Below are 26,856 nucleotides of genomic sequence, written 5' to 3'. Positions count from 1 at the left end.
TGGGGGTGGTCTAATCCCCAGTACCCCCCTTGGCTACGCCCCTATATACAATACATTATTGTCATTATTGGGAAACAGGGCAGTGTAGCAGATTGATTCTTGGTGTTATTGGGGTGGGATTTCAGTTGAATATCCCGTGGTGTTAGGAAGGTTAAGCGACCTTAAACCCCGGCTACATCTCTTTCATGTCTCAGTGAGTGCAGCGAACCTGAGCAAGTGGGATAAGCTGCGGAAGAGGATGATGATGAATATTATTTGGCATCCAGCAACAATTACTTGTTATTTCTGGTACAGCCTAATCACAATATAATCGCACTTCGGGGGTCGAAAGTAAAACAACTGGATTTTGGGGGTACGCCAAACAAAACGTTTCAATACCACTGTTCTATACCATAAAGCCAGGTGCCGGGCCCATATGGCGACGCAGGTTTCACCGGAAAATATGGTGTTATGTCCTTCATCCCTCCAGTGCGACGTCGTAGGCATTATCGTGGTTACAGATGCCTTTAATACGCAATCAATCAATACCCCGATGCTGGATATGGCAATAAACTACAAGTGTGGATCCAGGTTACTGTGCAACTGTCTAGTATTTGTAATAGCTATGCGGGCAAAGCGTTTGTCTTCTTGTTGATGGAGTGCCAGATCCATTGGAATTCTTCATGTTAGTTAGGTCGTCTCTCTTCGACTCACTGAATCCATGTTCAAAATATCGTGGCCACATTCCGTCTAACATAAGTGCGGAAGCTTTACCAATGTTATATGCAGTCACAATATGTCACAATTACTCCGCGAATAAAGATAGAAATATTCTGAAAATTTTGGCGTACTCTTCGACAAGACAATTAACCGTCCATCAACACGAATGGCCAGCAAACACATAATTTAACTTCATTAAAACGGCTGTGTTTCCTTTATTCCTCATCTTACCTACACAATGCAGCACTAATCATTCTATTCAGCACTCATTGGGTCGTTGGAATGTGTCCATCCTGCTTATGCAAACGTGATGGCCAGCAGTCTAATGTGACAATTATAGCTACTCGTACAATTTTATAATACAGCTGTGACCGGAGGCTACTTTCCTAAATTCATGACGTAGATTAGCATAAAATCCTGATAAATGAAGTCATTAATATGAAATTAAGGCGTTCCATCATAAGGAAATGAAAGATAAGAAGAGAGCAGATGACATCAGATCAATCACTAAAGTTAATAACATTCTTGAGAGAATAGCCACCTTAAAATGACAATGGGCTGGACATATTGCTGGAAGGGAGGATGACAGATGGACGAAGATAGCGTTAGAATGGAGTCCAAGAGATCATCAAAGGCCAAGACCGCCAGACATATGGGACAAAGACATCAAGAGAATAGCTGGTGCTACCTGGCAGAGAACCGCTCGAGACCGTTCTACCTGGAGAGTTCTGCTAAAGACCTACCTGAGTTCACGACTTAAAGAGGCCACATCATGTAATGATAGAATTGGCTGATGATGATGATGATGATTTTATGTTGATTTATAAAAATAATACACTTTTGGTCCAGTAATTATAGGACATTTTGATACGATGTGTGGTGCGTTCAGTATAGTTTAGTCAGTAGCTGATTAGGGTGATTCACCTCATCCAGCCACCATCCCTGTGTGGGTCGGGGTGGTCATCCACGGTATTCTATGCCTGTCGTAAGAGGCGACTAAATGGGGCTTCAGGGGCTCTCAACTTTGGAGCGTGGATTGTGATCACGGGGCTCTTGGCTGAGTCCTGGTATTGCTTCCACTTACTTGTGTCAGGCTCCTCACTATCATCTACCTTATCCGACCTCCCTTGGTCAAATCTTGTTCTTTTCCGACCCAGACGCTATTAGGCTCCGAGGGCTAGGGAGTCTCACTTTCACGCCCTTCGTGGCCATTGTCTCTCTCCCTGGCCGATACCTTCATTTTTCCAAGAGTCTTTTTTCTCTCACATTAGTATTATGTAGAGGACGGTTGCCTAGTTGTCCTTCCTCTTAAAACAATATTCACCACCAGCGCCATGTTATTTTTACTTAAATTATGACTATATACAGTGAGAACATTTGAACAAAGAGCTAGGTGCGCCGTGTATTTCTTATCAGCAACACGGCAGACGTCTGCCGCGTTAAATGCACGAATCCCGGCTTTGGGTGCAAAGTAAGCTTATTAATAAGTGAGTGAATGCCTATGGAAAGACACGTTTGTGTGTTGTGTGCTCTTCTGGTTTGTTTATTAAATCACAATGTGTATTCTTGCTCATTATATGTTTACTACTGCACAACGTATGTGTATTTAGGATTCATATGTGTTAACTCAGCCTGTCAAGTTAAACACGATTCCAAGAAAGATTCCCGGGTGTAAAAATTCCAAGTCGTACAACAATAAACAGATAAAAGATTTTTAAGCACGAGTACAATAGGTTGGAATACAAACGTACTTGAACAAGGCGCAAGTGTCATCTAGCCGCTCTACAATTATGCCGGTGGGTTGCATAAATGTCAGGGGTTCTCATAGTTCAGATAGCTAATAGTTATGCAGATGTCAGTGCAGAGCCGTTGTGCGGGTAGAAAACACTTGCATTCTTACTTATTCGTGCCATAAAAATCCTTTCCCTGACAATAAATAATACATGTCAGGCTACCGTGTTCTGCCTAGGAAACGAAACAGACAACGTAGAAACGTAGAATTCTCACTGAGAATATCAGACGACATTGGTCATCATTCGGAAAATTCTCTTAAAAAAAAAAAGAAAATCCTTTAGGTAACGTTCAGAACAAGTAGGAATTTATTGTAGCTTGCAATGTGTGAACAATGTAGGCGGGTGCTTCCGAATCTCCATTCATAACGTTGAGAACAAACAAACCTCTTCAAATAGTTCATAATATGATATTGTTTTGCCGTTACATCAGCGCTCTTGAACTCTCGAGACACACGGCAACGACTGATACGTTCGCCGTAGGGAAAACACCGCATGACAGGTTCTTAGTTCACATGTTCTCCCAGTACAAGAAGAGAGAATATCACACACACACACACGCACGCACACGCACACACGCACGCACGCATACACACACACACGCACACACACGCGCACACGCACGCACGCATACACACACACACACACACACACAAACAAACACGATTCATTATAAAAGTCGGAGTAAGAAGAACGGTTGCTTCATTGGTCATTCTCTGTATTCTAATTTAAAAGCTTCTTGCAACATATGTGTTGTCCACCTCCGTAGAGTAACGGTTAGCATTACTATCTGCCGTCCTCTGTGGTCCGGGTTCAATTCCTGGTACTTTCAAAGATTTAAGAATGGCAAGAGTGTTGGTAAGTGGTTAAAAATGGTACATGTAGTTCATCTCCATTGAAAGTGTGCCTAAAATGAGCTGCATCACCTCGCGACAAGGATACGAAATTACTTCAATAACATATCACCAGGTGGCCCTCCAGCAGGCGCGTCGACTTCGGGTAATTATTGAGGAGGGTGGGGGGCATGATTAACATGAACACAGGGATGTGAAAAGAGGAACAACTATTAATGCAAATATTCCTATATAATAACAATATTCACAAACAAACAGAAAAAACATAACAATAATAGAGCTTGTTTCTCAAATACGTCTGGAACTAGTCTAATGTACGAATATTCAAAACTAAACAGAAAAATAGAAATTGATTCATAAATACATTTTCTTAATATCATCCCTATTATTGCATATTACGTAGCCGGCCTCGTGATGCAGGGGTAGCGTGCCCTGCCTCCTACTCGGAGGCCCAGGGTTCGATTCCCGGCCAGGTCATGGATTTTTACCTGGACCTGAGGGCTGGTTCGGGGTCTACTCAGCCTATGTGATTAGAATTGAGGAGCTATCTGACGGTGAGATGGCGGTCCCGGTCTAGAAAGCCAAGAATAATGGCCGAGAGGATTCGTCGCGTTGACAACACAACACCTCGTAATCTGCAGTCCTTCGGGATGAGCAACGGTTGCTTGGTAGGTCAAGGCCCTTCAAAAACTGTAGGGCCATGGGGTTTGGTTTGGTTTGTATATTACGTATTTCATGATACGAAATGTGAAAAGCTCCACCACCAAATGTACAGCCTGAACAGTCTCAATTGGGAAATGTAGTTCTCTGAAGGAAGGCCCACTTTCTAATCTCATTTCTTGATATAAAACCATCTACCATCTTCTCCAGATTTAACGCCTTAGCAGCCTGCGAAGACTACCAAACTCCACGTTTTAAGGGGATTTAAAATATAGGAACCGGGCGAGTTGGCCGTGCGGTTAGAGGCACGCGGCTGTGAACTTGCATCCGGGAGATAGTGGGTTCGAACTCCACTGTCGGCAGCCCTGAAGATGGTTTCCCGTGGTTTCCCATTTTCACGCCAGGCAAATGCTGGGGCTGTACCTAAATTAAGGCCACGGCTGCTTCCTTCCAACTCCTAGGCCTTTCCTATCCCATCGTCGCCATAAGACTTATCTGTGTCGGTACGATGTAAAGCCACTAGCAAAAAATATATAGAAGGAGAATTTTTTTGTGGGGGCGGGGGTAAAATGAGACTTTGCCCACTCATTTGGGAGTGGGGGAAGATAACGCCTTGCCCCCCTCCCCCGAAGTCGGCGCCGCTGGCCTCTAGCCCCGTACTTTCTACTTATAAGTGTCCCGCATGCAACAGTGATGAATGGGATGCCTAGTTGCTGGTTTACGTAGAAGCGCTACAACGTTCTGTATTTCGGATTTAAACAAATAGTAATTTTACCACACACGTTCTGTAATAGAGAGCATTTGTAAACACGTCAAAACGCAGGAAAAATAGTTTAATAACATTCATTTATACATGTACAGATATTCCACTCTACCAAAAAGTTTCTCATGAGTAGTATGTGCCTGGACCGATCCATAAGCTCATAATACTCTGTTCGGTGAAATACGTGTGTAGAAGGCAGTTGGTTATTTGGAAATTCCTGCGCGTACCGTCTGCGAGCTTCGGTTGCATTCCGACCAGATTCTCCATAGATTAAAATGATGTCTGTGTATTCGCCTTTGCTGAACACACCAGCCATTGTTGACATGCTGACAGCAACTATAGCCCTACTGTACCAATTGCCAGCCTACTACTGAGCGTTCGAAAACGAGGCTTACTAACGCAACGGGTCGCTTTTGATGGGTAGCGCCAAGGAACATGCAGAGAGCGGTCGTCCAGTTGTTAGCACTTCATATCCTGACGTAACTAATCTGCAGGCAGTAATAACCCTGTGAAAATCAGTTATTAGATATCCCATTCATCATTAGTGCATGCGGGACATTTATAAGTAGAAAGTACGGCACTCACAGGCGTCCTGCTATACTTGACTTTTTCAAAGTTTATGAGGTGGATTAAGACATAACTATCACGATTCAGTTATTATTATTATTATTATTATTATTATTATTATTATTATTATTATTATTATTATTATTATTAGATGTAAATTCTTGAAGTCTCTTCCTTTAGAGCAGTGTTTGAGTTTATGAAATTCAAACGGAACGCTAACGATAAGCCCCTGTGTTAACAGGAACCGCCTCATTTACGTGATCTATATTCGCAGTTCTAGATAAGGGGCCGCGATGGATTAGTGTGTTCTCTGGTAGTGTAGCACGTGGCAGCAGTAATTATGTGAGCCGATAACGATCACACTCAGTGGTAGTTTTAAAGCTGTCATTGATTTCTGCAATTCCCTCGCTGAATTCTAGCTTGTTACTCTTATCTTTATCGATCGTGACTCTGTGAACTGACACACTATTATTAAACGGAGAGATAAGCGTCATTATATATTTATGACAAATTTGATGTTTCAACACCTAGCTTTGTCTGTGCTCTTTCAGAATAGAACGAGTTCCATTAATGAGAAAACCTTACCTCTTTGAACGGATGTGCCATTATAACCCCAAAGAGATGTGCCGTATTTTATTAACGTTGGACGTTACCAACAGGAAGAAAGTGTGTATCAATGGGCTTTCTTCTCTGTGTGAAGACGGAAGATAGATGCCCTGTACATTCTTTTAGGATGTCTCTCACGGCCGCAAGACAAAGACGCATTGCATAGTGTTTTTGGAGCTCAGGGGAAGTTCGATGAGCTTTCTGTTCTTAATTTTTAAGTGATCACGAGTGAATGTTATTTTTAATGTATCCAATTATTATTTATTTACCTTTAATGATAGGGGATGCCTGGCCGAGGCGATAAAGGCGTGCACTGTTCTCCCGTCAGGAAATCGTAAAATTTAAGAAAGGAGATTTCCAATTCCAGAGTTGCACATGGCTCTGAGGTCCACTCAGCCTACACCAAAAATGAGTACAAGGTTAATTCCTGGGGGCAAAGGTGGCCGGGCGTAGAGCTAACCACTCTAACCCATCAAGTGCCAATGTTACGGATAGTGGAAGACTTTACCTTCCACCCCTCCAAGGGCCTCCATGGCCTGTATGGAGATGACTCTGCTTTGCTTTTACCTTTAATGATGTAATTGTTGAATAGTTACAGGGCATAGGAGAATCTGAATGGACTTTCTGTTTTTTATTCTTAAGTGATAGATCACGTGCGCATATTATTATTTTTTATAGCATTCTTTCTTTTTCTTTCTTTCTTTCTTTCTTTCTTTCTTTCTTAATCCATTTACCCTGCAGGGTGAGTTTTTTCCCGCGGACTCAGCGAGGGATCCCACCTATACCTCCTCAAGGACGGTGTCCTGGAGCGTGAGACATTGGGTCGGGAGGATACAACTATAGAGGAGGACCAGTACCTAGTCCGGGCTGCCTCACCTGCTATGGTGAACAGGGGCCTTGCGGGGAATGGGAAGATCGGGAGGGATAGACAAGGAAGAGGGAAGGAAGCGGCCGTGGCCTTAAGTTATGCCTAGGTACCGTCCCGGCATTTGCCTGGACGAGAAGTGGGAAACCACGGAAAACCACTTCGAGGATGACTGATATAGGAATAGAACCCCCTCAACTCAGTTGACCTTTCAAGGCTGAGTGGATCCCGTTCCAGACCTCGTATACCACTTTTCAAATTTCGTGGTAGAGCCGGGAGTCGAACCCGGGGCTCCGCGGATAGCAGCTAATCACACTAACCACAACAGCACAGAGGCGGACTTTTTAAAATTGTACTGCATTTTCTACAATGTGATTGTGCAGTAGGCCCCTAGTTCTTGGACACAGGAGGAGCTGAATACTCTCTCTGTTTTTCATGAAAAAATGAAATGGCGTATGGCTTTTAGTGCCGGGAGTGTCCGAGGACAAGTTCGGCTCGCCATGTGCTGGTCTTTTGATTTGACTCCCGTAGGCGACCTTGCGCGTCGTGATGAGGATGAAATTATGATGAAGACGACACATACACCCAGCCCCCGTATCAGCGAAATTTAACATTTATGGTTAAAATTCCCTACCCTGCTGGGAATCGAATCCGGGACCCCTGTGACCAAAGGACAGCACGATAACCATTTAGCCTGGAGCCGGACTGTATTTTTTTGATTTAGAAGCAATATATGAATGGTGAAACATTAATGATAATTTTCTTTTTTTAAGTAAGTGACCTGTTTGAGAGGAACTGAATCCCTTTTGTATATGTGGACCCCGGTTCAGCCCTCGTACAACGTTTCAAATTTCGTGGCAGGTTGTGTCCGTACCATTTAATAATTTCTCCAGATCCTCTGCATACTCAGGTAAAATAACAATTTCATCGACAAATCTCAGAGTTTTGATTTCCTCTCCTTGGAAAGTGATTCCTTTAAAAAAATCCTCTTTGATTTCCTTTACTACCTGCTCTATAAAAACAGTGAAAAGGTGAGGGGAAAACTGCAGCCTTGCCGCACTTCTTTCTGGATTGCTGCTTCTTTTTCATAGCCTTCGATTCTTATCACTACAGACTTTTTTTTTACAGATTGTAGGTAATTCTTCTTGGTCGGTATCTGATCCCGTTCGTCTTCAGGATCTCAAATAACTTAGTCCAATCAACATTATCAAAGGCCTTTTATATCTACGAATGCAACGTACGTGGGCTTGTTTTTCTTAATTCGATCCTCCGAAATCAGACGTAAAGTGTGGAATGTTTCACGTGTTTCACGCCATTTCTTTCGAAGCCAGAGTAATCTCTTCCCAGCTCAGCTTAAAATTGCAGGCCTTTTTTAAGAAAAGAAATTTGCTCGCTTCGAACATTGATATAGGAATCATTAAAATGTTTTTGAAGACTTTAGTCTGGAGCGCGGCATGTATGGAAGTGAAACATGGACGATAACTACCTCAGAAAGAAAGAGAATAGAAGTTTCTCAAATGTGGTGCTACAGAAGAATGCTGAAGTTGAGATGAGTAGATCCTTTCACGAATGAAGAAATAATCTAATTTTTGGGAGGAGATCGATTAGGCTAAATTTAACCAGTAGAACAGATAGAATGATAGGAAACATCTTAAGACACCCAGGGCTTGTTGAGTTGGTTTCTGAGAAGAGTGTATGTGGTAAGAACGGTAGGGGTAGACCAAAGTATGAATATGACAAGCACATTGGAACATATGTAGGATGTAGTGGTTGCGTAGAAATTATAAGGTTAGCACGGGATAGGGTGGCATGGAAAGCTGCATCAAACAAGTATATAGAAAGATGACCGAAACAAAGCATACACAAACAACAGCCACACACAAACATCTTCAGTACAGGCTGTTATGCCTTTCAGCGTTCAGTCTGAAATACTCTGTGAATTAACAAAATGCCTGCACAACCCTCTATTATTATTATTATTATTATTATTATTATTATTATTATTATTATTATTATTATTATTATTATTATTATTATTATTATTATTATTATTATTATTATTATTATTATTATTCGTTGGGGCCATCTAGGACCACGTTAAGTCTTGTTAAATTTGACACTTTGCTTCGCTTTCTCTTGAGCCCAGAGTTCCCTCAATCTCTGTGAGAAGGCCAGCTTGTGTTCCTCTGTCCAGGTGGTATCTTGTCTTCTTTCCGGTTGCTTGTCTCGGTTTAGCCCATTCGTCAGTATCCTTTTGCGAAAGAGTTCTCTATTGAAGATGTCTTAGGGTTTTATGTGCAACATTTGGAGGTCTTCTTTGGTGTTCATAAACCAGAGCATTGTAGTTTTGGTTTTGGAGTCAAAAAGTGAAAGATCTGTTTAGCCAGCCTGTTTCCGTCCATTCGGTTGAGATGACAGTAATATCGTGCCCGTCTCTTACGGATTGTTTATGTAATTTTCTCTATTTTACTGTACACTTCTTTGTTGGATTTTTTATAGTGGGTGTCATTCTTGTAATTGGATCTATGATACTTCTCATTATTTTGCGCTCGTTTTTCTCCAGTTGTTCGAGGACTCCTTTTTTAGCATTCAGGGATAGGGTTTCAGTTACATACATAACATACAGAACACTTTCATAATGATGCAGTTTAGTATTTTGGGACAGGCATTTTTGTTGTAGATTGAGCGCGACGTTTGATAGGCTATTTCAAGTTTGTGTTCTCGTTCTTTAAGTGCTTCTTTGTCCATTCAATTTTTCATTATGATCTCAGCCAGATACTTAATTTTTTCTACTCGGTTGATCTTCCCGTATTTTGCCTGTAGTTTTGCTGGGGTAGATGTTAGTCATTACTTCCATTTCTTCAAAAGATATCTGCAAGCCAGTTTGTTCAGCGATTTATTTTGGAAGGTTGATTTGCATCCTAACAGTTTCTACATCGTTTCACAGAATGGCGATGTCATGAGCAAACGCTAGACAATTGATCATGATCCCCTTAGGTTTCTTTCCCATTCTCAGAGGACTATAATCAGCTTCTAATAATTTTGTTCGCCAGGTCTTAATGATCTTTTCGAGCACGCAGTTGAAAAGTATCGGAGAGAGCCCATCACCTTGTCTGTCTCCTGTTTTGACCTCGAAGGAATCTGGTAGGTATCCTAGGAACTTTACTTTGGATTTTGTGTCAGTAATGGTGGTTCTAATTAATGCCAGCCGTTTCAGGTCAACCCCGAATTCGTTGAGGATGATTAGCAGAACCTCACGGTTTATCGAATCATAGGTCTTCTTAAAGCCCACAAAGACTGACACGCACCGTACTGTTTGGACCTGAGATTACCTGACGATCGTTTTGAGGTTATGGATCTGTTCAGCAGCTGAACGACCCTTCCTGAAGCCCCTTGCTATTCGTCTATTTGATGCTCGACTTGGGCTTCTAAACGCTCCAGGATAGCAAGTGAGAGAATTTTGTACGTTACCGGTAGCAGGGATATTTCTCTGTAATTGTTGACGTTTTTCATGCTGACTTTTTTCTTTAACGGATGGATCAACGCCGTTTTAGTCTTCGCGTAGAATTTATTCTTTCCAATTTTGTTCCATTTGTTTCTTCAAGATCTCAACTGCTTCCTTAGGGGCATATTTCCAAATTTCTGCATGACAGATTCTTCTCCAGGCACTTTGTTTTTTGAGTCAGGCAATGTGACGCTTGATTTCGTCTTTGTCGGGTGGTCTCGATTCTGGCATGTGAGTACGGTTTCTTCGGTCTTGATGGGATATTTGATTTGATCGTAATTTAGTAAGTTCTTAAAGTAGTCGGCGAGGATGGTACACTTTTCTTCGTTTGAGGTCGATCTTCTCAGTAAGTGACTTTTCATATTTACGTTTCTCAGCTCAGATCACTTTAGCTGTCTGAGCCCGTTGGGCTTTGTAGGTTTCCCAGTCAGATTGCGATTTTGTTGACCAATATTGATTCCATTCCTCGTGTCTTTCCTTGAGAAGTGAAACATGGGTATAATTACACCAGGAATGTTGCTTGCTTCTTTTGATTTCAGCAACTTCTCTTGCAGTCTCAATCAGGCGGTTTTTGGTGTTGTTGAAGTCCCAGTCGATCGGTCAAGACTTTTCCTGGAACTCCGTGACTTTTTGTCGGAGTTTATCATTGTCAAAGCGAATGATATTTTTGAGGCTTTGTTGAAGTTTGCAGGGACCGGTTTAAATTCAAATATAGACATGTAGTGGTCGGAGTCCACGTTTACGCATTTTTTTTAACCTTAACATTGATAATCTCAGGACTTTTCTTCGAGAGAATGCGACGTGATCTATTTGGAACTCTCCTATGGTTGGGATAGGAGGTCACCATGTTGTCTGCTTTCTGGGAAGACGGCGAAAGTGGGTTGACATAATCTGCAAGTTATGGTTTTCACAAATGGAGACCAATCTTTTGTCGTTTTGATTTGTTCTTTTGTGGGCAGGATAGTTACCAATGATTTTCTTGTACTTTTGTTCTCGGCCAAGTTTTTCATTGAAATGTCCCATAAGAAGCTTCACATGGTGTTTGGAAATTTTGGCGAGCTTTTCATCCAGTAGGTCCCAGAAGTTATCCACTTCGTCCGTATCAGATCTGTTCTAATCATTTGTGGGGGCATGCGTGTTAACTAGGCTGTATGTCTTGTTGGCGCATTTGATTGTTAATATGGATAATAATCTGTCGTTTATTGGTTCGAAATTTGTAACCGATTTAAGGATTCTGGTTCTCACAGCAAGCGCGATTCCAAGCATCACAGATCCATTGAGGACTCCTTTCTGAGCTCTGCTCTTGAAGAAACGGTAACCTTCAGATTCAAAAGTCTCTTCGTCTGTGAAATGTGTCTCTTGAAGGGTAATTATTGATATCTGATTTTCATGTATGGCTTTGGTGAGAATTTGTGTAAGGGAGTTTATGTTGCATGTTGCTAGAAAGTTTTTCGATTTGGCTCTGAGTTTCTGACTGGTTGGGATACACCAAGACGCTCCGAGTCGTCTCTTGCATGATATCAAGTCTCCCCCAGAATTCGAATTAGACTCCTGCGCCGCGGGTTTCACGACGGGGGATTTATCCGAAGACTTACCCCCTGGGGTAGCTTTCTTGAAATGTTTTGCCATCATGCTTACTTGACTTGAAAGTGTTTTAGACGCATGCGCATCCATCTTGCAACTACGGTTGTTAGCCCTAGATGTTGCCTCAAGATGTTTTCTGGCTTCTCGTTACTACCAAGGTTATGAGCCTTGGAGCCCCCAGCCCTGATCGGCTCGTCGACCCAGTTTCCCGCTGGGATTGGTTACCCAACCTTCCACTATGTTGCTTGACTTAACAGGGGCACCTCTTGTAGATTACGTGCTGGAGTTGGAGTGAAAGAGGCTAGTTGGATTATCTTGTTGAACCCAATATATTAATGTTGCAGATGTTGGCAACGACGCATTTCACTGCCATTTCCCAGTGTCATAATGGCTCCTCCCAGGTTATTTCCTGGAACCCTTATTATTATTATTATTATTATTATTATTATTATTATTATTATTATTATTATTATTATTATTATTATTATTATTATTGTGACAATGAAGACCGAGAGTGCAGGGTTAGGCGGCAATGGTAGCCTAGCGGCGAAAAAGATCGCGAACGTGGGGCATTAGCAAGCGAGTTGTTGAGGCTCGCGAAAAAGAAGCTCCTTAGAAGAAGCTGGAAACTGATTAACTCTGGAACAGGTTTGGAGAATGATTTGCGTGTGGAAATTACGAGAATCTACTACGGGCTTATACAAAAGACGCAGCTGGCGAACACTAGTCAGTTTTGAGTTAATCGGTGACGAAACAGTTGCGAGTCCGTGACGAGTCATTCAGCGAAGTGTGAGTCCAACAGACGGCTACGCGGAGTTCAAAAAAGAGGCGTGTTGGTCGCGAAATAAACTGTTCTGGAACGAGACTGTGTTGCGGGGGGTGGGGGCTGTTCAAGAACAGTACCTCAACATTGTCTTCATTTCAGGTCCACTCTGAAAATGTATTTGGTTTTGGTGCCCGTTAGCTTTCTTACTACTGAACGATGGTCACAAAGAAGTTTTAAAATTAGGCTTTACGTCGCACCGACATAGATAAGTCTTATGGTGATGATGGGATAGGAAAATGCTAGGAGTGGGAAGGAAGAGACTGTGGCATTAATTAAGGCACAGCACTAGCATTTTCCTGGTGTGAAACTGGGAAACCTCGGAAACCCCTTTTCATGGCTGCCGAAAGTGTGGTTCGAACCCACTACCCACCGAATGCAAGCTGACAGTTACGTGACCCAAACCACGCGGCCACTTACTCGGTCACATGTAACTTTTCTGCGATGGTTGAATGGGAAATGGTTCGGGGTTCGGACTGGAAGTGTAGTATCAGTTGCCAGAATGTAGTAAGCTTACTGCTACACGTCTTGGACCACATTTCCAACTTCCTGCATTTACGTAGAGTCTTATAGACTCGTTGTCCTTATAAATAAATAAATAAATAAATAAATAAATAAATAAATAAATAAATAAATAAATAAATAAATAAATAAATAAATAAATGACTTGCCTTCGCCGATGACCTGGCAATACTGTCAAGAAACATACAGACGGCTTTGAAACAAATACACATGCTGAAAGATCAGGCAGAGAAAGCTGGCCTCCAAATTTATTTCGAGAAAACAAAGTACATAAGCAATATCCGAATAGCACCTCAACACCTAACAATAGAGTACGGTAAAATAGAAGAAGTGGACAGTTTCAGATATCATGGTGAGATAGTGCAGATGAAAGCTAGTGAGAAAGAAGCTAACAACAGCAGGTGAGAAAAGATGGCCTCAGCTTTTGGTAGGACGCATATCCTATAGGCCTACAAGAAAAAGGCAAGCTCAAGAAAAGCTAAACTCAGGCACTATAATGCAGTGATCAAACCCGAGTGTATGTACTCAAGTGAATGTGTCAGAATGACAGGAAAGTCTGGATTGAGAGAAGCAGAGAAGTATGAGCGTAAGATCCTTCGCAAAATATTGGGTCCTAAGTAGAGACAGTAGAGACTCCGAGGAAGAGAAGAGCTATACAGGGATAATGAACGGCTGATGGAGTCAATAAGGAAACGACGACTCAAGTTCTACGGACATCTGTTCAGGATGGGTGCGACCCGACTAAAGAAGCAGAATTTTAAAGTATTTGGCAACAGCCCTAACGGCTCAAGGAAGTACCTCGAATGCATGGGACTGAATCAGGAGGATATCTCTAACCGATCAAAATTCAGATCAGTGATCAAGAATTTTAAGGTCTTCCACGATGAGCAAAAAGAGAACAGCGACTGGACAGAAGAGAGAAGACAGGCGACCAGAGAAAGAATGCACCGGTTTTGAGCTGCAAAAAAGAAAGGCTTCCAGAAATGCCTTGTAGTTACTTGACGTGGTGTTTAAGGGCCCTAAACGAAAAAAAAAAAGGCTAAATACATAAACTATTATCGTGTACGATGTCAAAACAAATCGTTTATTGAGCCCTCGTATACTAGGAAGTACATATTCTAGGACCTCCGCGTGTTTCTATTTCTATTGCATGATGGTTGCAATAATTTTGCATCTGACTCTTAACACAAAATCGTGCTGTAATAGTACTTTCTGGCTCAGTGAGGAAATCAATGGCCCGCCTTATTCATTATGATCTCTTTTACACTTCCTTATGGTGCAGCCATCGGTTTTTGAGGTTTCCCTACAACAGCATAAATATTTGGTGGTGCTATTTAAGGATCCAACCAGCCTTCGGGTAACACAGTAAAAACATACAGTAGATTAAAATATCCTGATATGGGCTGGTTCCTATTATGGGGTACTTAAGTATCTTAATCGAGAGGTTGAGACTTAACGAACTATAAAAGCGCATACTAAAACGCTTTCTGCCAATACACTCCCGTATTTTTGCGTGAGAGACCGCTATAGTGAAATGAAGAAAGAAATTCACTCCTTGAGATAATTTGTTGATACTGACGTCTTGGCCAACACCCATAGGAGGGTAATTTTTGTTCGCAACATTTTTGCTGTGACAGTAAGAACATGAAGCTATCAAAATGAGGATGACGAAGATGTGTAGTGTCTCTATTGTGCAGGCCCTTTCTTGGACGAGCGACAAGAAGAAACCTGGATAAGGTGAAGGTAATGTTTGAAGTGGGCGCATACTGCTTGTGCAAGTGATACTTCGGCCACATTCCTCTGCGAAATGTGCGCGGGGAAAGAAAACATGGCGAAAAAAATAAAATTAAGAAGAGTGTGTGCTCAAACACTAACAGTAAGCAAATGTAACCTTGTCGGGTTTTGAACCCAGAACGTTGAGTCTATGCACCCCTTCATCCTGTTGAATAAATGCATTATTAACTGCCTGAAACTGCAGTTATTTATGTATTTACCTTAGAAATCAAATCCCATATTAGAAACCTCCATCACCCCATATTAGGAATCCAATTTCAAAAATTTAATCAAATTTGAGATATACGTAATTAGAAAGGTATATTTTATTCATATGAATTACACCCTACAATGTAGAGAAATAGTTTAAGAACCAATCTATGGTATTGTTTCGACTTCATCATCATTTCATCCTCATTACGACGCGCAGGTCGTCTACGGGAGTCAAATCAAAAGACCTGCATCTGGCGAGCCGAACTTGTCCTCGGACACTCCCAGCACTAAAAGCCATACGCCATTTCATTTCATTTTTATTAAAGACACAAATCTATGATAATCTTGAAAGTATTCATTAAACGGAAACGGTACCCCATATTAGACTACTTTCCTCTGTCTGTCACAGAAACAACATACTTTGTGGAGTAGAAACCACGGGTAACTGACATCTCATTTCGAAATTATCCCATACATTGGCGAGTATTCGAATAATACCCATCTCGATGAGAAATTATTACCACAACCAGGCAGTGTTAGGGAAGAAACACGCCCACAAGCACAGGAATGTTCGTGAAGTACAGAGATGGACTGCAGTAGCGCAAGATAACCTGAGATAAAACTTCAAGTAGAACCTAACGGAAACTACGTTCGGTTACGTGACTCGCGATGGACCACATTATAGAGAGGTGGAGTGAGGCGCAAATACCGGTGCAGCTATTCAAATGAAGAGTATGTTGTTAGCTGCCTGGACCGGTTGTATCGGCGCCTGGAGGCTCTTGGTCCGCAACTCAACAAACATGAACAACGGTTTGACTACCCGAGAACATTACACCGCTTGTTATAGAATTCACTTTCAGCGGAAATTTATCGTATCACATTTTGCTGTCAACGTTGATTTTTTTATGATAAGCTCTCGTGACTGGGAAAATACGCCCCACAAGGAACAAAGATGGTATATCGTGACTCCAAGGCCAACAGCACCATGTGACCCCCCGCAGAAACTTGATCCTTCACGAAGAACTCACCAATCACCGCCCCGGGGAATTCTTAATGGAAATTTCAGTAAGACTGACTAATTAGAATTTTAATGACGAAATATATTTCACTTACCCTCTTGTTCTGCATTTTCGTGGAACGTTTAGATTCGGGGCACGACTGTACACTCTTTGTGTACTTATTTCCCATAGATTGTTGTCAATAGCGTGATAAGCTCAGTAGCATAGCTGATATCTTCCCACCCGGACGTCCGAGGTTTGAATCCTTGTCTATTCTGGGTAAATATATTCATTTCAAAATTCACGAGTCAACAGGAAGAGTTTGCGTGGCTCCAGTGGCCCCGGAAATTACTCGGATAATGCATATTCATTGCTTCTGTACGGCACTGATACATGGATTTTGAAATGCCTTCGAGATGTGAGTTTTTCGAGGGATGTTACTGGTCTCGTGGACTGACCACGTCTCCGGAGCTCAGGAGCATGGGGAGGGAACGAATGTTGGTGCGTGTACAATCAAGAAAGGAAACGAAAGACAGGGCCAGGAGCCCTAACTTCGCCACGGATAACAAGGGATCTATCTATCTATCTATCTATCTATCTATCTATCTATCTATCTATCTATCTATCTATCTATCTATCTATCTATCTATCTATATGTATGTATGTATGTATATATGTGTGTATCTATCTATCTATCTATCTATCTATCTATCTATCTATCTATCTATCTATCTATCTATCTATCTATCTATCTATCTATCTATCTATCTATCTATCTATCTATCTATCTATATGTATGTATATATGTGTGTATCTATCTATCTATCTATCTATCTATCTATCTATCTATCTATCTATCTATCTATCTATCTATCTATCTATCTCTATCTAGTCCATCTCCTTGAGCCAGCGCCTCAACCGTCTGAGCCACTCAGCCCGGCCCTAGATTAATTAACATGTTCCACAGAATCGTTATAAGTAGGGGCATGATTTTTTCGCATTGATTTATATTCGATTTCGCGAAAAGAAAACATTTTTTCGCGTTATTTCGCGAAATAGGGCTGACCCCATCGCTTCAATTTCGCGTTAATCATTTCCTAAAATTATTCATAAAAAGTGTTTTGTGAGATTTGTGAATTATTTGCGAAAGATAAGTAAAGAGAATAAATATTGTTAATCATTATTCCTTATGTGATCTTGATTAGAACTAAAATATAGCCCTAATCAAGATTACAAAACAACTTACCCTTTCACCCTGCATGGCCGTAGCTTTCACCCTTATATGGCCATACTATTAAGGAATTTTATTTTTTATTTTTTTGCTAGTGGCTTTACGTCGCACTGACACAGATAGGTCCTATGGTGACGATGGGATCGGGCAGGCCTAGGAGTGGGAAGGAAGCGGCCGTGGCCTTAATTGAGGTACAGCCCCAACATTTGCCTGGTGTGAAAATGAGAAACGATGGAAAACCATCTTCAGGGCTGCCGACAGTGGAATTCGTACCCACTATCTCCCGGATGCAAGCTCACATCCGCGCGTCCCTAACCGCACGGCAAACTCTCCCGGTAAGGAATTTTATAGAATATTAATACGAAGAGATACTTCTGTAAAAATGAGAAATTCTTATTCTGTCTTCTGTTTCCCTTCACATACGTGATATTTGAATACACTTTCAAGATCGTTATTTTCCACGAATTTCGCTGCATTTTCGCACTTATTGCAAAATAAGTCAATTTCGTTTTTAAAATGGCCATGTCGCCTTAATTCGCTGTAATTCGCGAAAATAAAATCACTAATTTTTAACCAGAATCATATGATTCGCTAAGATATCTCAAAATCGCTTCAAAATATTTCTTGTCGCGCTTATCGTTAATGCGAAAAAATCATGCCTCTAGTTATAAGCAATGCACATTTTGACCACATGTTGTAGCGACGCAGTGAGTTACGTGTTATCATTGTCATCTACATGTCATAATGATAATACTACTACTAAAACGTTTTCATTCCCTCCCCTGAAGGGGGAGGCGCGCCTCTTAGACGGTGACGCCGTCTCTCAGGCCGGGAGATTTGTTCGGTGAAGGAGATTTTCGGAGATGAGGTGGTTCGCGGCCGTGTCCTATACTAGGAACTGTCCCGGCATTCGCCTTAGTGCAGGAGAATGGAAAACCACGGAAAACCATTCCCAGGACAACCGACGGTTGGAGCCAGCCGTGAGGAACAGCCAAGTCCCGTCTACCGAATGCAGAAGCGTAGAGCCACGTTAAAGACGTGGCCACCCTCCTCTGCTCGGTTGGTCGGTCAGAGTGAAGAGCTGTTGGACCACGGACCAGCCGTTGCCACTTAAGGGCAGAGACCCACTGTGCATCTACCGACCTATAATGATAAAGTTGGGGACAAAACATGTCGACCTCGCCTCACACCACTACCCTCCAGCGGCAGCCCGGTGTCTATTAGGGGCTAATAGGATTTACTACGTCTGCGGTAGTCAGAGTTGCCAAATCGTCTACTCATTAGCACCAAACGAGCCAGAGCAGGAATAAAACATTTTTATGAAATTTATTATTTTCAATATAAACTAAATTATTATTATTATTATTATTATTATTATTATTATTATTATTATTATTATTATTATTATTATTGTAGCTCAGGAATTTAGCAAAAAATAATGTTAATATTGTATAATGGCGATCTAAAGTAGGTTATGAGGTAACGAAGAGAGTCTCCTGAATACTAAAACGCAAACTTAGAACCCATAAAACTGGACTATTCAGTGATAGGGTGACGGGCTAGTAACCCGAAGTCGGGAGGTACCGTGGGTTCAAATCCCACCGGCTGTAATATAGTAATTTAGGGATATCTCGACACGCTAAGCAAAAACCTGTAATTTTGATAATGCTTTATTTGCAAAATAGTTCAATTTTTACCTGGTGAATTTGTAGACAGTTAGTGTATGTTTTCTATTATTTATGGCCAAAAATAAAACTTCATATCATTGTAAATTAGAAAATAAATAAACGATGCAAAAATGTCCACTTCTCCCGCACTTAGGGAGAACCTGACACTAGGTAGGACCTCAGAAGAGTTACACAGCTATTGTACACAGTGGGCACATATAAACTGTTCGTCGTTTCCATTTTCTACACACATCTCGTGGAACCATTTCCTGCATTCCCCACTACACTGGACCCATGCCTCATTTCGGTTGTCGTCATAGAAATAGCCATCACATACTGCGCAGTAATTCTCAGAGCAATTAAGACTGCTTGAGGAACAAGCTTCCCCACTACCAACACGCCGAGTTCTCGTTGTTTTGTTTAGATTTGAGGGATTCTGTTCATTTACGCGTTTCCTCTTCCTTAACTTTTGTCGGTAATCCTGAGAAGTCACCATGGCGGATTCTTGCACTCTTCTTCCTCTTCCTTTTCCAGATAGGAGTCTTAATATCGGAACAGGAGATAACTCCTGGACTGAGCAACTCGGAGGTGTAAATGCAGGTGAGGCTTCATGTTCCTGTGATAATGTAGGACTACTGGCCTTAGTTTCGACAGCAATATCTTCTCCAACATGTACGTGATTTGAACCATTTTCGTCTTGCACAAGGTCGTATTCAAAAATGTCTTCTTGGAGGATATCGGGATTGTACGTATAAATGACAGTGTCGAGATCTCCCACGCTTGCCATGTCGACATCTCCCCGAGTTACATTGGCAGGCAAGAGGTGGCAGCACTTACCACGCTGAATGATTGGCGATTTGGAAATGACATGGCCGCTTCTCCAAAACGTGCTTTGTGCGCCTAACCTCAAACATTGCCTTAAAAATATCGCATATCTGCGTATTTCGTTCTACAACCTACTCATTATCTTATAGTACGTTACTTTTACATCATATATCAGTTACATACTCACCTTCAACTATTCAGATGTCTTGTATTTATAGTGATAATCGTCTGCTACCAGGATCGCAATGAGCACAACACCCTACGGCTCCAATACATGTAGTTACTAGTTCGACCTGTAGAGTACTGTGGTTACCAGGGGCGCTAAGCTTAAAAGTGTCGAGTTCTCCCTCATGTCGGGATCTCCCTAAGTTACCTTATATCTTGATGCTCAGAGTATCTTTGTTTTACCGCATACAGCATATGCATGGTTTTTCGAAACATGGCTATTTTCTATTCCGTCTTAGCCTTCGCTTTAACAACGTGAAAGAAGCAGAGGTGCGTGCCATGATAGTAATACCATTGCAGGCCCAGTGATGATTCGTATGAAGGTGTTCATCGTAGGATCGTCTGATGTATACATTTCTGTACAGAGTGCAAATGAACATGAAACTACTGCAGTTCTCATTTTGTCCTGTATGCTCGAGTAGCGCCTTAGGCTACCTAAGGCAGCTATAACGTCTTCCCAGCTGTTGGCGGAGAACTTGGGTTCTAACCTGCCTCCGAGCTGAGGCCTCAACATACAACTCTCATATTGCCGGAGTAGAATAGTAAGAAATATTTTCCGATTGAAACCTCGAGATGTTTAGAATAAAGTTGTAAAATTATTATTAAAATTTCATATTTTTTTGTTCTCACACTCGGCTTTTTGATTTTCACTTTTAGATCCTGGTTACATTTTTATTCTCCATGAAGAAATTTATGGTTCTCAAAACTTCACTCTGTGACAGAGAAATAGCATTTGACAGTCCTCATTTTTTTTTCCAAATTGCTTTACGTCGCACCGACACAGATAGGTCTAATGGCGACGATGCGACAGGAAAGAGCTAGGAGTCGGAAGGAAGCTTTTTTTCCTATTTGCTTTACGTCGCACCGACACAGATAGGTCTAATGGCGACGATGCGACAGGAAAGAGCTAGGAGTCGGAAGGAAGCTTTTTTTCCTATTTGCTTTACGTCGCACCGACACAGATAGGTTTTATGGCGACGATGGTATAGGAATGATCTAGGAAGGGGAAGGAAGCGGCCGTGGCCTTAATTAAGGTGTAGCACTTGCTTGGTGTGAAAATGGGAAACCACGGTAAGCCATTTTCAGCAGTGGGGTTCGAACCTACTATCTCCCGAATACTGGACACTAGCTGCACTTAAGCGACTGCAGCTATCGAGCTTGGTCCTCATAATTCTAAAGTATTCCTCCAGCCGATCAATAGTTGTGGTAAACACGGTTGGACCCACACCTGTTCCAACTAGATTCGTTTTACAACAAGATTTTTATTTTACAAGTTGCTTTTTACACCGACACAGACATGTCTTATGGCGACGATGGGACAGGAAAGGGATAGGCGGGGGAAGGAAGCGGCCGTGGCCTTAATTAAGGTACAGCCTGGTGTGAAAACCACGGCTAATCATCTTCAGGTCTGCCTACAGGTCATCTTCAGCTTAAAATAATACAAGTATGAAAAACATGAGTAGAAAACAGTGTAGCCGGCAGTGAGTCACCTTTTGTTATGACCATTGTTTTTCTTTCCTTTACCCTGAATTTCATAGGTTATTTCAGAATTTTCTCATTCAGTATGCCAGTATCTGGCATTCGGGAGATAGTGGGTTCGAACTCCATTTTCACACTAGGCAAATGCTGGGGCTGTTCCTTACTTAAGGTCACGGCCACTTCTTTCCCACTCGTAGCCCTTTCCTGTTCCATCGTCGCCATAAGACCAATGTCGGCGCGACGAAAAGCAACTTGAAGAAAAAGGTATGTAGCATTTTAGACAGACCATGTATTAAATGGCAATAATTTGTATTGTATAGGTGGACTTAATACAATTCAATTATTTTTAGAATTGTATTCCAGATACTTAAAGTCAGTACGGAACCGAAATGAAGCGCATTACTTGTAATGTTTACAATAATTATTTTACATGCCCATATGAACAGCATGTCGGCTATGCATTTTTCTATCTTCACAGTCACTGACTTCGTTGTAGATCGAACCTGTTTTAGGCATAAATGGATAAACACGCAAACTTTGCATCACCTGCGCTGACAAAGATAAATGTTGTAGGTATAAAGCACGTATAACGCTGAGACACTACATCGAGTCAAAATGACTTATTCGCATGTTAAATTAACATAAGTGAAGTGAAAACCGTAGAGCAATTTATATTGATATATTTATAATGAACAAGGCATGAGACTGAAACGTATCCAAACTGTATACAACGGACAGGCATTGGACATGCGTGTACGTCCCCATGCCCACGTAACTCCTCTCTAATGTTTGTCATATTCAAGACTTCACAATAATTGTCAATACTTTACAAGTTTTCATGTCAAATCACTTGCAATAATTGGGAAGTCTCGGAAAGTCTTCAAAAGTCTTGGAAGTGAATTAGAACATGTTCTAATCGATCAACGAATTGCCATGTCTTTGACATAATTGACCAATGGAATTCGAGTATTAACGACGCGCTCTATGCCGCTAGGCATGCTGGGATTGCTAGGACGGGAATCAAAACAACAACAATGGCTTCGTCTTCTTGACCGAGAGATGTTGTGTGTGTACTGGTAAGTATGAGGCACACCCTGCCTATATTCACTGATCTCTGTAGAGTACCACAATAAAATAAATAAAACAGCAGCGTACGAGAAGATTGTAAGAGAAATATCTCAAGGAAGTGGGCAGCTTTTACGTTTATTAGTGTACGATAACCTACAAGCAAACACTATCAGCAATGTTCCATTTATGACAATCTTGGCAAATTAGCCTATTAAGACTAAGCAAAGTACTTAGAGGCGTGCATTTGCCTTCTTCTGTGCCCATATTTCTTTCATTCTTTTACTGTGCGCTTCCTTTCTTCTTCAAACCAGGTTGTTCCGGTCTTCTTCTTTGGTCTTTCTTCTTGGTAAACTTGCCATTTATGAATTTTGGATGTGAAGATTACCCTGCTTTGGACATCAGCTGGTGTAGTTCCTGCCTGTTTCAAATCGGTTTTAATTTCACCAATCCATTCCATTGTGTCTGTTTTAGCCTTACTCCTATTTTCATAGAATTCGACTATTTGTTTGGTAAGTCTGTTTGGATGCATTCTGCATGACCATGGAATCTTAGCCTACGTTTTCTAATGTCACTGTGAATATTTGTGTATTGTTTGATTTCCTGTCTGCCTCTAAGTTGTTATTGTCCGTGCATTCTGCCTTCCTGTTCAAAATTCGCGTCTCTGATCGATAAAGAATTTCTGGATCAATGACTGTATTGTAATGCCTCAGTTTTGTATGCTTGGAGATACTTTTTTGTTATAGATATTTTGGGTTAGTCGATGTGCAGTTTCCATATTTTGGCATCTAATTTCATTGGCTTTTGTTTCGAGTTCATTTTCCTGAATGTTTTCACCAAGGTACTTAAATTGTGATACTCGTTTAATTTTGTCATATTTTGTTTCTATGAATTTTGGTGCATGTTTGTTGCAGGTCATGTATTCTGTCTTCAGAAGATGTCTGAAGTTCATCTTTTCCCGCAGTTTCTTTCAGGAGTTCAATCTGATGTTGGGCTGTTGAAATATCTCGGGTTAGTATTGCTAGGTCATCCGCAAATGCTAAGAAATCTATCGCTAGTTTTCCTCTGCCTAAAGTGATTGGTTGCTGAATTTTGAGAACCAATTTCTGTTTGCGCCATTCTTCTATCACGTTTTCCAGGACGCAGTTGAAGAGTAAGGGCGAGAGTCCATCTCCTTGTCTTATTCTCCTTTTGATTTCAAAGGGATCTGAGGGTTCCCTAATGAATGTAACCTTGGACTTCGTGTCTCTCAGTGTCTCTTTTATGATTGAAAGTGTTTTCATGTCTAAAGCTTGTTCTTTCAATATTTGAAAGAGTGATTTGCGATCCATTGATTCATGGTCTTTTTTGAAATCAACAAACGTGTAGATTAAATTTTTGCTACAGTTTTTCTGATGTCTTACGATTAGCTTTAGGTTCAAGCTTTTCTCTGGACACGATCGATCCGGTCTGAATCCTGCCTGATATTCTCCGATTTGTGGTTCTAGATGTTGTTGTTGTCTATTAAGAAAACATTGGGATAACATTTTGTATGTAACCTATACTAGAGAAATTCCTCTATAGTTGTTGATATCTGTTCTGTCTCCCTTCTTGCGTATAGAGTGCATTAATGCCTTTTCCCAGTCTTCTGACATTTATTCTGTTTTCCAAATGTCTTGCATGATTTTTTTGATTTCTTTTATAGTGTTTGGGCCTGCTGATTTGAGTACTTCTGCTATGATTTCAACCTCAACCGATGCTTTGTTGTTTTTAAGTCTTTTGATCTGTCTTGTGATTTCTTCTTCATCTGGTGGCAATGAATTTGGATTAGTAATTTCAGGTTCTTGTGGAGAAAATCTTTGTGTTGGTTCTGGACATTTCAGTGATTCTTTATAATATCTGGCGTGTTCCTTACAGTTTTCTTGTTTTTTTTAGTGCCAACTGTCCATTGTCTTTCTTCTTCTTCTTCCTATTATTATTATTATTATTATTATTATTATTATTATTATTATTATTATTATTATTATTATTATTATTATTATTATTATTATTATTATTATAATTCAAACATTGCACCAGTTGAAACTCCTCTACTGGAGGAAGCCTGAACTTTAACAACCACATTAATTCTAAGATTTCTCAGAAGATGTCCCTACTGTAAATTTTGAACTGTTCTGAACTATGTCAGTTTCGATTCGTTTTTGTTTTCTCTGTAACAAGAAGTGTGAACATTCTCTTCTAGATGGCACCACTTAAGAACTACAATTGTGCACCCTAGTGCGAAGTGAAGGAACTTTTTTTGAAGAAATTTTGTAGTCATAAGTTTGTTCTTTGTTAAATTTCTTTCTGTCATTGTTTGTGTTGGCAATGTTAATCCGTTCGCTCCGCCAGTTTTGAAATTAACCAATCCCGAATTTCTTAAATTAATTTTCGACCAATCGGGGCTTTCTTCCCCAACCTGCTCTGTAACTGTGTTCGGTAACCAATACAATTTTGTGGACGGGTTGTAATCATTCATGAAACGTCTCGAATCTTCCACGAGGATATATAAACTGATGATTTTCTGGTCTCGGTGCCACTTCAGTAACATCTATCCTAGTGTGATTATGTAGCAGGGGGCGGGAAGCGCCTCTTTCTTCGGGCAGCAGTTCATCCATAAGGTAATGGCCTTTTAATAACTTCTTTTCTTGCTAGCTCAGCAGTTTAACCCTCGGGGCAGGTTCGAAATTTTTATCATGTAACCTTCCTTTAAAATGTAAAAGACACTTGATATAAATTCTGTCTCTTTAACTACAAATTGGGATAGAGAGTGCCTAACCCTCTCGAGCTCCCACTCATATTGTTTTGAGGTGACTACATTTTTATAACAGTTTTCCATCTCTTCGTAATGTAAAAAAGTTTTATTTCGTGTCACCTCCGTAGTATGGGATTAGCCCTTGCATAAGCGGCCTAGGGCCAAATTAGGTTTTAATAAAGTGTATTAGGAGTGCCGAGTACGCCTCCACTCAAGTTGGTATTTTGGGGCCATGTCATTGTCCTGTTTCTTTACTGAATAGACCTCAGTAGGTTGGGTATTTTTACCCCTGTTTTTATGTGTCCGGAGGACAGCTTGAAGGTGGAGTTTGGTGTGGCCGTTGATGGGCTTGAACTTTGAGAGCGGGTTGCTCTTTCTTAAATTTGGTTCCTGTGTGCCTCGAGCAGGCTTTGGGAGCAAGTGCTCCTGGGCATGATTGGGGTTTTCCGCCCCTTTGCCAAACCTTGTATTTGGGTACAGTTGGGCTAATTGCTCAAGAATTGTGAGTCTGCGGCTCGAAGCCCAAATCCTGTAGCAAACTGTAATTGTACATTCTTAATTGGTTGATATGCTACTGAATACCTGTTATACTTGTTATTTCTTGATCTTGAAAAGAAAATATAACCTTGTTAAATTTTAAATTAACTTTAATTTCGTAAGTTGAGACCTATTAATCCCAGCACCTTCCTTCACCTCTAACTACCACGGAAATCTGCGTAACAAGTGGTAGCAGAGCGTGGTTGAATGGGTCTCAATTTAGCCCCTTTTGACGGCCGACCATTGTTTTTGATTCGAACTCTAACTATTTTCTCAGTTGCTGGATTTTTTTTATTTTTTCCAATTTTTTTTGTCATCATGTCCGGCCCTCGCGAGGTTCTTCATCCTTTCTATTCGCGTAAAGAGGAATTAATTTATGAACTATCTCTTAGAAACGTTCAATCTGGAGGCACGGTTGCGTTGAATGCCAATAAACTTAAAGATTCCCTTGATTTGCCTATTACCACCCCAACGTTGGGAGAGAAAGAAATTGACGATGCTCTCTCCACGATCAATGACAATACTACTGAGCTAGCATCTGTAGTTAGTTTTTTTGAAGAAGGGAATCCATCCCCTAACCAACTTAAACGGGTAAAAGCTCGACTATTCCATTTTTACAATAGGCTCAATGATTTATTGTCTTTAAATTTGAATGGCATTCAGGGATAGGAGGCTAGTGCCCTCATTGAAAATATTTCTATATTGTCCAGTACTGTCGGCCAATTGTTATCGGGGGTAACGACTCCCAAGGCCGACCCGCCCATGGCGGTAAACACTGTCAGTGAGGAAACTTCTTCCAAAGGGGAAGAAAATGGCACATATGCAGTTGCTC

The sequence above is a fragment of the Anabrus simplex genome, chromosome 1 (genome assembly GCF_040414725.1).
Source record: "Anabrus simplex isolate iqAnaSimp1 chromosome 1, ASM4041472v1, whole genome shotgun sequence".
NCBI classification, from domain to species: Eukaryota; Metazoa; Arthropoda; class Insecta; order Orthoptera; family Tettigoniidae; genus Anabrus; species Anabrus simplex.
This window is presented reverse-complemented; position numbering follows the sequence as displayed.